Source organism: Alexandromys fortis, unplaced genomic scaffold (genome assembly GCF_014885135.2).
Source record: "Alexandromys fortis isolate MF-2015 unplaced genomic scaffold, M_Fortis_MF-2015_v1.1 scaffold_35, whole genome shotgun sequence".
NCBI classification, from domain to species: domain Eukaryota; kingdom Metazoa; phylum Chordata; class Mammalia; order Rodentia; family Cricetidae; genus Alexandromys; species Alexandromys fortis.
The window spans coordinates 4,753,783-4,765,298 of record NW_026067913.1 but is presented as its reverse complement, the minus strand read 5'-3'; the positions used below and the strand labels follow the sequence as shown (position 1 = coordinate 4,765,298).

The 11,516-nt window shown below is 42.2% G+C and overlaps 1 protein-coding gene across 1 annotated transcript in view; it reads left to right on the top strand.

The window, feature by feature from the left end:
* Ttc6 (tetratricopeptide repeat domain 6) overlaps positions 1-11,516 on the top strand; it is a 161,294-nt gene that overhangs the window by 15,992 nt on the left and 133,786 nt on the right. The window lies entirely within an intron of this gene.

Genomic DNA, 11,516 nt, shown 5'->3' with positions numbered 1-11,516 from the left:
CCCCAGTTAGTCCCTTGGGAAGCTGAGGATAGGGAACCTGAACTGACCCTATCCTATAGCATTACTGACGAATATCTTTCATATCACCATAGAACCTTCATCTGGTGATGGATGGAGATAGAGACAGAGACCCACACTGGAGCACTGGACTGAGCTCCCAAGGTCCCAATGAGAAGCAGATGGAGGGAAAACACGAGCAAGGATGTCAGGACCACGGGGGGTGCACCCACCCACTGAGACAGTGGGGCTGATCTATTGGGAGCTCACCAAAGCCAGCTGGACTGTGACGGGAACAACATCGGTCTTTTAAAGGGATAAAGAAAGAACGGGTTGTAAACGGTTCGTTAAGCTGCGTGGTGGGCCAGTCTGGGAAAAGCAACTGTTGTATGTGATGTCTCACTCCGCAGCCGGGTGGGATCCATTTCCAGCACTAACTGAACAGAGATCTCTCGTGAAAGGTTTAGGTTCCTGGGGCCAGGGCCTGGAGCAGGTTTCTAGAATCCACTGTGGCAAGGGTTGGGAGTGGGGCGTGTGCAGAGCTCAGGTACAGGAACCACGAGGCGAGGCTTGTTGCTGGGCGACAAGGGAGCTGGTCTTTTCTTCCCGATTTAGCTGGCAGAGCCTGCCTAGCCTTGTGTCCCAGTGGTCTGTGGGACATCTGGCCCATCACCATCAGCTGGGAGAAGGTCCAGGCTTCTGAACCATCCAGGTGAGCAGAGGCCATGGATCCTGGTGCATGTAATTTCCCTTGGATCCTGGAGAGACTGGCAATTTGGCTGGTTCCCACTCTCTCATCCGCTTTGGTAGATTCCAACCTCACAGAAGTCTGCATCAAACCTAGGGCTGACTTTGAGCGGTGATTAGCGTCGGAATAGCCTCTGGGCGTCTGTAGTCTGGAAGTAAGAGTGAAAGGAAAACTTTTCGTGGGAAAAGGAGCACGGGCAGAGGAGGAGCTAAAGGGAAAATGCCAGCGGAAGTAGATAGACTGGGCTTTGGGGAACCGAGAAAAAAGGGGTGTCGACGGCAGAGAGGCGAGGAATCAGGACAGTTGCCGGAAGTGTGTCAGTTAACAGTGGAGGCGATTAATGTCGTCGCTGACCGTTTCTGCCACCCTGAGCCTGGGTAGCTTGGTTTGGACAAGCCTTAACAACCTAGGTGAGAACTCCCAATGGAGTCTATCTAATTTCAGAATAGAGGGCTGCTTCTATTGTGTTCGGGAGTAATTGAGGTATACAAGCTAACTGCAAGGGTTCTTTGCTACTGAAGACTGCACACACACACACACACACACACACACACACACACACACAATGAATCCTTTTGCAGACTTGTGTTAGAGAAATTTAGAAGGAGATAAAATGTTTTTAAAAAAACATTCAACTATAAATGTTTATAATTTTCTCTTCTCCTATTTACGACTTTAAATAGTAGTATGGGTTATAAGCAGCAAACTACACAAAGGTACAGTCTATACACTGTGAAATCCACAGAGGTCTATAGTTTGAGGAATTTCAACAGATATCCACACCTTTGAAACAATTGCTACAATCAAGATGACTGAGTTGCTTTTTCTGCTCACTCTGCATCCATATCTGCTCTCATTGCTCTCCCTGCAAACAGCCACTGAGATCTGCTGTGTGACAACGCAGAGCCAGCTGTGTCTTCTGCAGTTTTAAGGAGGTGGCATATACACTCTTGTGAGTGGCTTCATTTACTCGGAATGGTGACTTGCCAGAGCCCTTTTCTCTGTAGTTTACTGTAGTAACGTGGGCTTTGTTTCCTTGTGTTTAAGACAGGGTCTCACCATGTAGCCTGGACTAACCTGTGATCATTGTCTTTGTCTCTCAAGGGCTGGCTTTACAGGCATGTTCCGTCATGCTTAGCCTTGTAGTTTTGAAATCGGATACTGTAAATTGTCTAGATTTGCTTTTCCTTTTGAGAATTATTTTGATGATTTTAGGCCACTTGAAAATATCTTAGAATTAGCTTTTGTTCTGTTAAAAAAATGTCTGCTGGGGATTTTTTTTTTTTTTGCAGACAGTAGACAACAAGCCAATGTATTCTGCAATTGTAGGCTACAGTCTTCAGAGAACATACAGGAGACGGTTGATAACAGCTGTCAGAATAGCTGGCTGACAGCAAAAGTCTTCTATTTAATATCAAAGCAAAGTAGAAAATGTTACAGAGCAGAACAGGAAAAAATCTGGAGTCCATCCTGGAGGGGTCAGTGTGGTACTGGGAGTTCTCCCTTTACAGAGACAGGAAGTGACCAGGTGACCAGAGCCTTGGCATAAGACAGACAGCTTCAGGAAATCTGTACTCTACTTTCAGTAACAGACATTTTAAGGAGAGGAAGGAAAAAGAAAAAGAGGGAGGAGGGAAGACACTTGGGGCCGTAAATGAAAAACTCTCTTGCCAGCGTTCTACCTGAGCACCAACGAGATGTCATTAAAAAATAAAACTCAGGTGAACAAGCAGAGCCACCGTGGGATACTATTTTAAAACGATCCCTGCTGGTCCCAGGCACCCAGTGAGTCGTAGGAAACTTAGAGCAAATGCTGCTACTATGTTCTAAAAAGTGACCAGAATACATCTCAATTATGGGGAAGAAACTTCAAATCAGTACTCAGTGAGGGGGAACCTGGATGGAGCCAGCACCTTCAGGGAACATAGATAGAGTGCAGTGGAGTGTATCCAACACCAGGAAGAATTGCCCAGTGGGTAGGGCCAGCACTTGAAACCTGTAAAGAAAGAGGGCCAGCATTTGTGACCCAGCCTGGCCAAAGACCATCTCTTATTGAGAAGAGAATTCACCACCCAATACCTTGAAGAATGCCCATGGAACATCTGTGTGTAAGGCTGCCCAGGGGGTGTGATGGGCATTTGGGAGTCGTGGAAGGAACAGGAGGACGAGGCTGGAGCAGCGGGGAGACAGACCACCCAGATGGTGTGGCGCCCACTCTCCACTTCACTTGTATCCGTCTCCTGTTTACTATCCATTGCCAGTTTTACAGACCAGCTCTGTCCTGCTCTGCCCTCGTTACCCTTCCTCTTCCATTTACCTTCTCACTAGTCTTTTGCTTTTCCATTGATAAGCTTTTCCCCAGAAGACAGCTAGACCTAGTCTATTAGAAGGCTCAGGTGTCTCAGCCTTCTCCGAGCTGGGGCTGCTTTAGGCTATCTGGTTGCAGTTCTTCACCTCCCACTCTTTATTCAACCTTTGGCCACAGTTGCCTCATCTCTCCTCTTTCCCCTCTTGTCTCTACCTCCTCTTTACCATTCCGTCCTCTCTAACCACAGACTCACTCTTTTTCCTGCGCACTTGCACCTCAGGATCTTAGCGTGCACAGTTCTCTCTCTCTTCTTTTACTTCTTAAAGTGTTGAGAGCTTAAGAGGGGGGCGGTTTTTATCTGACTAATGTGACTTTCATAGTTACACTTACCTTTTGATAGGATTCTACTCTTAGGGGAGTACTAGGAATGGGGTCTGATGTCCTGACCGCTGGGATGGCAGAGAAGGGCGGTGCCTCAACCTTACTACAACGTAATCCATCTTGAACATTGCAACTCGTCTCACTTAAATAATTATAATTAAAAAAATCACCTATTGGTCAACTCCAGGTACAAGTATCAACACGAAACCCAATCAACATGAAAAAAAAAAAAAAAACAGTAACATGACTGCTCCAGAAATTACCAATCCCACTAATGGCTTCTCAGTGAAAGAAAATTAGATGTCATTCCAGACAAGGAATTCAAAAGAATGATTATAAATTATGTTCAGAGAACTTAAAAAAAGACACAAACCCCTGAATAAATCCCGAGATAACAAAAAATGCTGAATGAAATAGGAAGCCAATATAGGATATGAAAGTAGAATTCAATAAAGAGATAGAAATAGTAAAACAAACAAACTGGAAATGAAAAATTCAAGAAGTTAAATCAAAACCTCTGTGGAAAGATTCGCCAATAGGATGGATCTATGGGACGACAGAATATCAGGGCTTGAAAGCAACACGCAGGAGTTGAAACGTTCAGTTAACTACGAAGATAAATTAATAAAAAAGTACATGAAGGAAACCTTTGAGAGCTATAGGGCACTATGGAAAATTTAAATCTGTGATTCACGCTGTGCCACCTTTCCTAGGACACCTGCACACAGGCCTATCACTCCAGATAGGGCACTACAGACCAACGCAATGAGTCCACCCAAGTTGAGCTTAGAGAACCAGTGAGTTTACTGGGGTTACAGAAAACGGATGACTCATAGGCAGCTGAATCACTGAAAAGCCCATTCCGCATGAGCAATGACTCATGAAAGCTGCATCCCTGGAGCTCCCCACAAGACCCACAGGTAGAGGAAGAGTCTTTCCTTAGTTACAGTTAGTTACTGCTTGTCTCATAGAGGGGCGGAGCCTTGGGATCTTGAAAGCATCATCAGTGCTGTGACTTTGAAGCTTCTGCTTCCTTTTTAAGCCTTACAAGCTTCCTTCCTTCCCTCCAAGAGGGAGGGTTATGATTTGGAAGAAATTGCTACACAAGACACAGACTTAAGGAAGAACAATTTCATTCTAAAGGCTTAGAAACATTCTCAATAAAAAAAATAATAAAATCACAGGAGAACATTTCCCAGATCTAGGGGAAGAGATGTATATCCAGACAACATCTAGAACTTAACAGACAAGACCATAAAGTAGCCTTGTCACATCATGTTAAAATTAAAATAATGAATACACAGAACAAAGAAAATACACCCAAACTTGCAAATGAGAAACACCAAGTCATACATAAAGTTGGGTGGGGTCATCAGAATAAGAGGTCATTTCTCAATGCAAACTTCAGTTTCAAAGCTCGGAAAGAAAACAGCAGCCTAAGTCCAAGCCAAAGACCAACCACACTGGCCACACTGGCTATCTGAACACAGGGATGCTTTTTCCAGATGGATCCCTCTGTGCTTCTGCAGACGAGGATGGCCAGGCTATGCTCTGGGATCTCAACGAAGCCAAGCACCTTGACGTACTAGATAGTAGAGACATCTTTGTGTTTAAGCCCCAGCTGCTACTGGCTCTGTGCTGCCACTGGCCCCACTGTCAAGATCTGGGACTTGAGGTTGTGTGTGTGTGTGGGGAACCACTGTAGATGAACTGAAAGAAGAAGTTACCCGCACCAGCAGCAAGGCAGGCCACCCCAATGCCCCTCCCTGGTGTGGTGTGCTGATGGCCAGACTCCACAGGTTACACAGACAACCTGGTGTGAGTGTGGCACGTAGCTATTGGTACCCACTAAAAGTTTAGGATACAATCTTAGAAATAAAACTGGGTTTCTGTTAAAAAAAAAAAGAAGCAGCAGTCAACCTATCTTACTGTACCCCAAAACTATCTGTCATAATTGGAGTAATAAAAAAAATCTCCAAAGTAAGAAAAGCAAAGTGAATTTGTAGCTAGTTCTACAGAAGATATGTGAAGGAATCCTTTGGACTAAAAGAAAAGTAAACACATCTGTGAAGCTGCAGTAAAGAGCAAGTCATGCTCCAGCGTAGGTAACCAAATGAGGAAAATAAAAACACCAAGTACTACAAATCAAATCAACAACTCTTGGGTACTAGTGATGCCAGTTTCCTACCCAATAGACACAGAGTAGTAGATTGCTTTGAAAGAGAGGATCCATCTATTTTTGAATCCAGGAAATGTACCTCACCACAAAGGCAGATGCAACCTTAGGTCAAAAGATGGAAAATGTGTTTCAAGCAAACGGAATGAGGAAGCAAGCATCACTCTTATAATATCTGCTAACAAAGACTTCAAGTGAAAATAGGGTATTTCAAGTCCTGAATAACTATCAACCAAGATACCTAGCAATGTTGTTTTAATGGAGAAATGTATGGGTAAATAAGAACATTTGAAGACAAATATAAGTTAATGCAATAATAACTTAGCACAGGAAATGCTTAAAGGAATACCACACACACAAGGAAAAGACAGTTTCATCTACAGGTACACAGGTGTCGTGGTTAGGGTTCCCATTGCTGTGATTACACACCAGGAAGAAAGGAAAGCTTGGGAGGAAAGGGTTTATGGCATGTTCACATCTTATTCCATCACAAAAAGAAGTCAGGACAGGAACTCAAACAGGGAAGGAACCTGGAGGCAGGAACTGATGCAGAGGCCATGAAGGGGTGCTGCCTATTGGCTTGCTTACATCATAGATGGCTCAACCGGCTTTCTTATAGAACCCAGGACCACCAGGTGAGGGATGGCACCACCCACAATGGGCTGACCCTCCCCCATCAATCACTAATTAAGAAAATGCTCTACAGGCTTGTCTACAGCCTGATCTTATGGAGGCATGTTCTCAATTGAGGTTCCCTCCTTTCAGATGACTTTAGCTTGTACCAAGTTAACAGAAAACTTGTTAGCACATCAGGAACGAATGTGTTTCTTGAAGGGAAGCGATCAACAGAGAACTAGGAAAGAATTGATCGTGTTCAAGGCCACAAATCTGCAAAAAATTCTATACCAGCAGGAGAGAAAGAAAAGATCTACTAATAAACAAAAGAACCAGAGAAATGACCAACAACAGCCCCAGAAAAACTAAAACCTCACCAATAATAACCTTACACATAAATGACCTTAACCTACCAACTAAAAGACACAGGGTAGATGACTGGATGGATAAACAAGATCCAGCTATCCATTGTCACCAAGAAACTCACAAAACTAGAAAAGACATTCAGAACATGAGTTGGATTCAGAACAAAGTTGGGAACAAAGTTACCAGGCAAAGGGAAGCTGAAAATGAGCTGGAATGGTGATTCTTATATCCAATGAAGTAGATTTCCAACCAAAGCCAGTTAGAATAGGAATGACGGGCCACCACCTGGCAGTAAAGGAACAATTCATCAAGAGAATATAGCTATTATAAATATATATGCACCGAATCTTTGTCACCTTGGCTTCATGAAACACACACTGAAGGACATGAAAGACCTGGTCCTGATGCAATAACACTGAGAGACCTCAACACCCCACTCTCACATTTTAAAATCACATCCAACCTACAAAACAGCAAAGAAGCCTCCAGGATAAATTGTACCGCCAATCAACTGGATTTAACATACAGAGAACATCCCACTTGTGATAGGGAAATCACGTTCTCATCAGTGCTCAGAATCTTCTCTAAAATCAGCCACATTATACGAAATAGTCTTAACAAATACAGAAATTATGATAATTTCCTCCTCATCTCAACAGACAACAGTGAAACGAAAGTATAAAATAATCACTGCAAGACTAACCTCAAAAATACACAAATATTTGGAGACCAAACGGTACACCAAAAATTTATATTGCGTATAAGGTTTTACTCCCTCAAAGGAATTATCCATTCATTTTCATTAAATTTTTAGATTAGTATATAAAGTATTTCAAAATGTTTCAACATAGCGTATTTTAAAAGATAACATTTATTTATTTATTGGAGAGGGGCATATATGTACCACAGTGCACACGTAGAGGACAATCTGCATGGGTCTGTTCTCTTTGTTGGGTCTGTTGCTTGTTTTTAATCTTTGCTCTTTATTCTTTTGGGGGACCCACCACCCAGTCCCCAAATAATCACATGGAGGGTTACTACTACTTATGAATGCCCACCCTTAGCTTGACTTGTTTCTAGCCAGCTTTTCTTAAATTATCCGGACTACCTTTTGCCCCTGGACTTTTATCTTTCTATTCTAGCTAGATACTGTTCTTTACTCATTACTCTGTGACTTGTTGTGTAGCTGGGTGATTGACCCCTGGTGTCCTCCCCTCCTCCTTTTCTCCCTCCCCCATCTTTCTTCTCTTCCTATTTATTCTCTCTGCATGCTGCGTCCCACCTATTACTCTCTTCTGCCTAGCTATTGGCTGTTCAGCTATTTATTATACCAATCAGGTGTTAAAACACAGGCAAAGTAACACAGCTAAAGACAGGTAAAGTAATAGAACTTCACAGAGTTAAACAAATGCAACGTAAAAGAATGAAACACGTCTTTGCATCATTAAACAGATGTTCCACAGCATAAACAAACTCATTTTCAACTAATATTCCACAACGCATGTGGGTTCTGGGCACTGAATCCAGGTATTTCAAGTCTTGGTGGTTCCTGAACCATCTCACTGGCCTTCATGTATGTGTGTATGTGTGTGTGTGTGTGTGTGTGTGTGTGTGTATGAGTGCAAACATGAGTTCCAGGTCAACTTTTAAGAGTTGGTTCTCTCTTCATCAAGGATCCAAGTATGAAATTTTGAAAACTTACTATTCTGTTCTCAGGAGAATTATTCATATGATAGGATGTTTTCTTTACACTTCTATGAAATTCTGATCAAAGCACAAATAGACCTTTTTTTCCCCACTGAGTTTTCAAAAGCAAACATGATTTTCATAATATTTTTATTTTCCTTGCCTGTGATGGAACTTTTGCCAGTTGAGATAAGCCAACTTGTCCCTGGGCTTAGGAGTTTCTGTTGGGACTTTAGTAGAAGTTGACATTGACACGAATTTAGGAAATGAGATAATTTTTAGGTGTAGACCAAAGAGAGAGTCTGAATTCTGTTCTTAATGAATCACTTCTCCCTCTGAGCCACCTTAACTGTATATCAGAGAGGACAGGTCAGGTAAACCATTTTGCTACTGCCCTGGGCTTTGGCTCCACTGCCAGTGCAGCCCTGTGAAGAGTGAGGCCCAACAGGCAGGGCTCCCTTCCGTGGGGCTTCAGGGCTTCAGGAAGCTTGTGCCCAGTTCATCTGGGGAGTGTTCAGTGTGGGTCTACTTCACAGAGAACCTGGAGCAGGCTCCGAGTATGGTGTCACACACCTGTAATTCTGTGCTTGGGAAGAGGCAGGAGGATCATGAGAAGTTCAAGGCCAGTCCGTATACACAGCAAATTCCAGGCTGTTCGTGGCTATATTGCAAGGGCTTTGCTCAAAGGGGGAAAATGAATCTGGAGGAGAATTTGGCTTTCCTGTTCCCATAGAGGAAGTGACAACAACCTCAAGAATAAAAGGAGAGCTTGCTTGCGTTGAAGTGTAGAGTTCACGCAGGAAACACGTTGGGACCCTCTAGCAGCTGAGTCTAGCTAGTTGTGGCCAGAGTTTCTCCCTAATGCCTCCCTTAGCATGGCGGTGAAGGAGCAAAAGCTGGGTCTTCACCCCTCTGCTTCCTCCTTTCTTGAACTTCCAGTACAAGAGATGGGAAAGGGATGTACTTCCAAATTTGGAAAGAACAGAAGAGTGAAAGAGTGAAATTCTTGCTTGGCTCCCAAAGATTTTTTTTTTTTTTTTTTTTTTTTAAGCACGCTCTGTCCCATCTCAAACTATGAAGTAGAGTTAGCTTGGATTATGAGCTGAATATCTGACCCTTTCCTGCGTTTCTTATTTGGGACAAATGTATTATTTTTCTTTGAACATCTCCAACTTAGAGCCAGCTTCTCTTTGGAAAGTGCCCTCAAGAAAGAGAAAGAATTTTTAAAAGTGATTTCCTTATTCAGTGGTGGGTGAGTGGGTCGAGAGACACGGGCATGAGCCTCCAGATACGACCCAGGTTGAATGTCAGATAGAAATTCCTGCCTATCTAATTTTAAGTTCTATTTCCTGCTGGTTTATTTTTTTTGGGGGGGGGCACAAAGCACAACTTTTCTATTTAGATTTCAAGGGAATGCACATAGAAACGCTAAACAATGGGCGTTTGTTTAAGCTTCAGGAACAAACTGAGGGCCTAGAAGTTGGGAAGTGCACTTAGAACAGGAACCAAGGAGAGGGAAGTTCAAGCAGGAGAGCGAAGCCGCTTGCATCAGGTATTGCAGCATTTCTAGCCTGTGCCTCTTTCCACGTAGGACTTCTCAGCCACTTGCAGGTGGTGTCCCTGTGAACATGACGTCACTTGTGTAAACAACCAGGACAGAAGTACTACGAGGAGGTTTTAAATGAGGAAACTTCCTCAAAGACTTTAGAACTCATTTCTAATGTTCATGTTGTATGGGCTGGACCACAGACACTAGTTCTTATCCTTTACCTAGCTGCTGCTGCTGCTCCTTCTCCTTCTCCTCCTCCTTCTCCTTCTTCCTCTTCTTTTTTGAGAAGGGTCTCATTATGGAGAGCAGGCTGACCTAAAATTCTGTCTCCTAGGAACTTGGACTGAAGGCATGTAGCACCACATCCTTTAGTGTTTCTTTGTAATATGAACCTCTGGAGCGTATAGAATTGAACTGTCCCACGACAACACGTTGGCAGAGCTGGGCACAGAAAGAAAGCCTGTTAGTGCCCCCAGGAGAGCTCTGTCGTGTTGCAAAAGTCTCCAGTTTAGAGTCAGCAGGGAATGTTTCAGAAATGGATGAATAAGGTATTTTTTTTAAATATTATCCCAGCTAGATAGTAAGTGATTTCTACTAGGAAGACAACAGTACACTGATATGAGTCTAACCGAGGAATATGGATAAGTGGTAAACAAATAGATGCTTTAAATGTTTAATTATTACATATTTTAAATAGATCCTTAGTTTTGGCACAAACCAAGGCACAATTCTTTCCTAAGTAGTCAACCAGTGGCCGCAGCATGATTTATTGAACACTTTTTCCTTATATCACTAATCAAATTCTGCCTTCATAATATACTTCATATATCTCAAAATTCTTTCTCAGCCTCCACACATCCTAACAGCAGAGTTTCAGTTCTAGGCTCTATCTTGAAAGTCTTAATTCTCCAGTCATTTCCTCACAGAGGGGCAAGTGAACGCATCCTCCATTTCTCTTTTCGTAGTGTTTGGTAATCCTATCTATTATTTCCAATAAATTAAACATTTTAAATATCATTGTTAGATTTTTGTGTAACCTGAAATCAGTGCAGTGTCTTGTGATTACCCGCTTTGAGTAAGATACTTGGCTTATCACCAATGAGCATTAGTTTTTATTCAATCTTTTATGACCTTCAAGTAAACTAAAATTTCTCCATATAGTGTTAGTAAATTTTTATTATGCTTTTATCTAGATGCTTTCTCTTTGTCAATTGTAAAGACTTAGCATCGTATTTTAAATTAGAGCATTTAGTATAAAGGATGCTATTGGTTTCCATATTATCTATGTAATTTTAGATTTAAGTCTCTTGGAGAACATTTACATTTTAAATAGTTCTTAGTATCTACAATCTCCAGCTGAATAATCAGCCCTACAAGATCCAACAGCAAGCCGAAGAACGGAAATTGGCATTAAAAAATGATAGTAAATACACACATGAAATTTACCCTTTAACCATTTTGAAATGTACATTTGGGTGAATAACACATTTTATTATGTATTTGGTATGGCCTAGACTTCAATGAAGTGATACAAGTTCCTCATTTATTTTTTTTTCAATCAGGATGAAACTCAGGGTCTTGTTAATGTTGGGCAAGTGACTACCTACTGACCTATCTTCCAAAATATCATTTTGATAAGATTTTAGTTGCTCTCATTACTTGCTGATATTTGAAATGTATATGGTTTTTA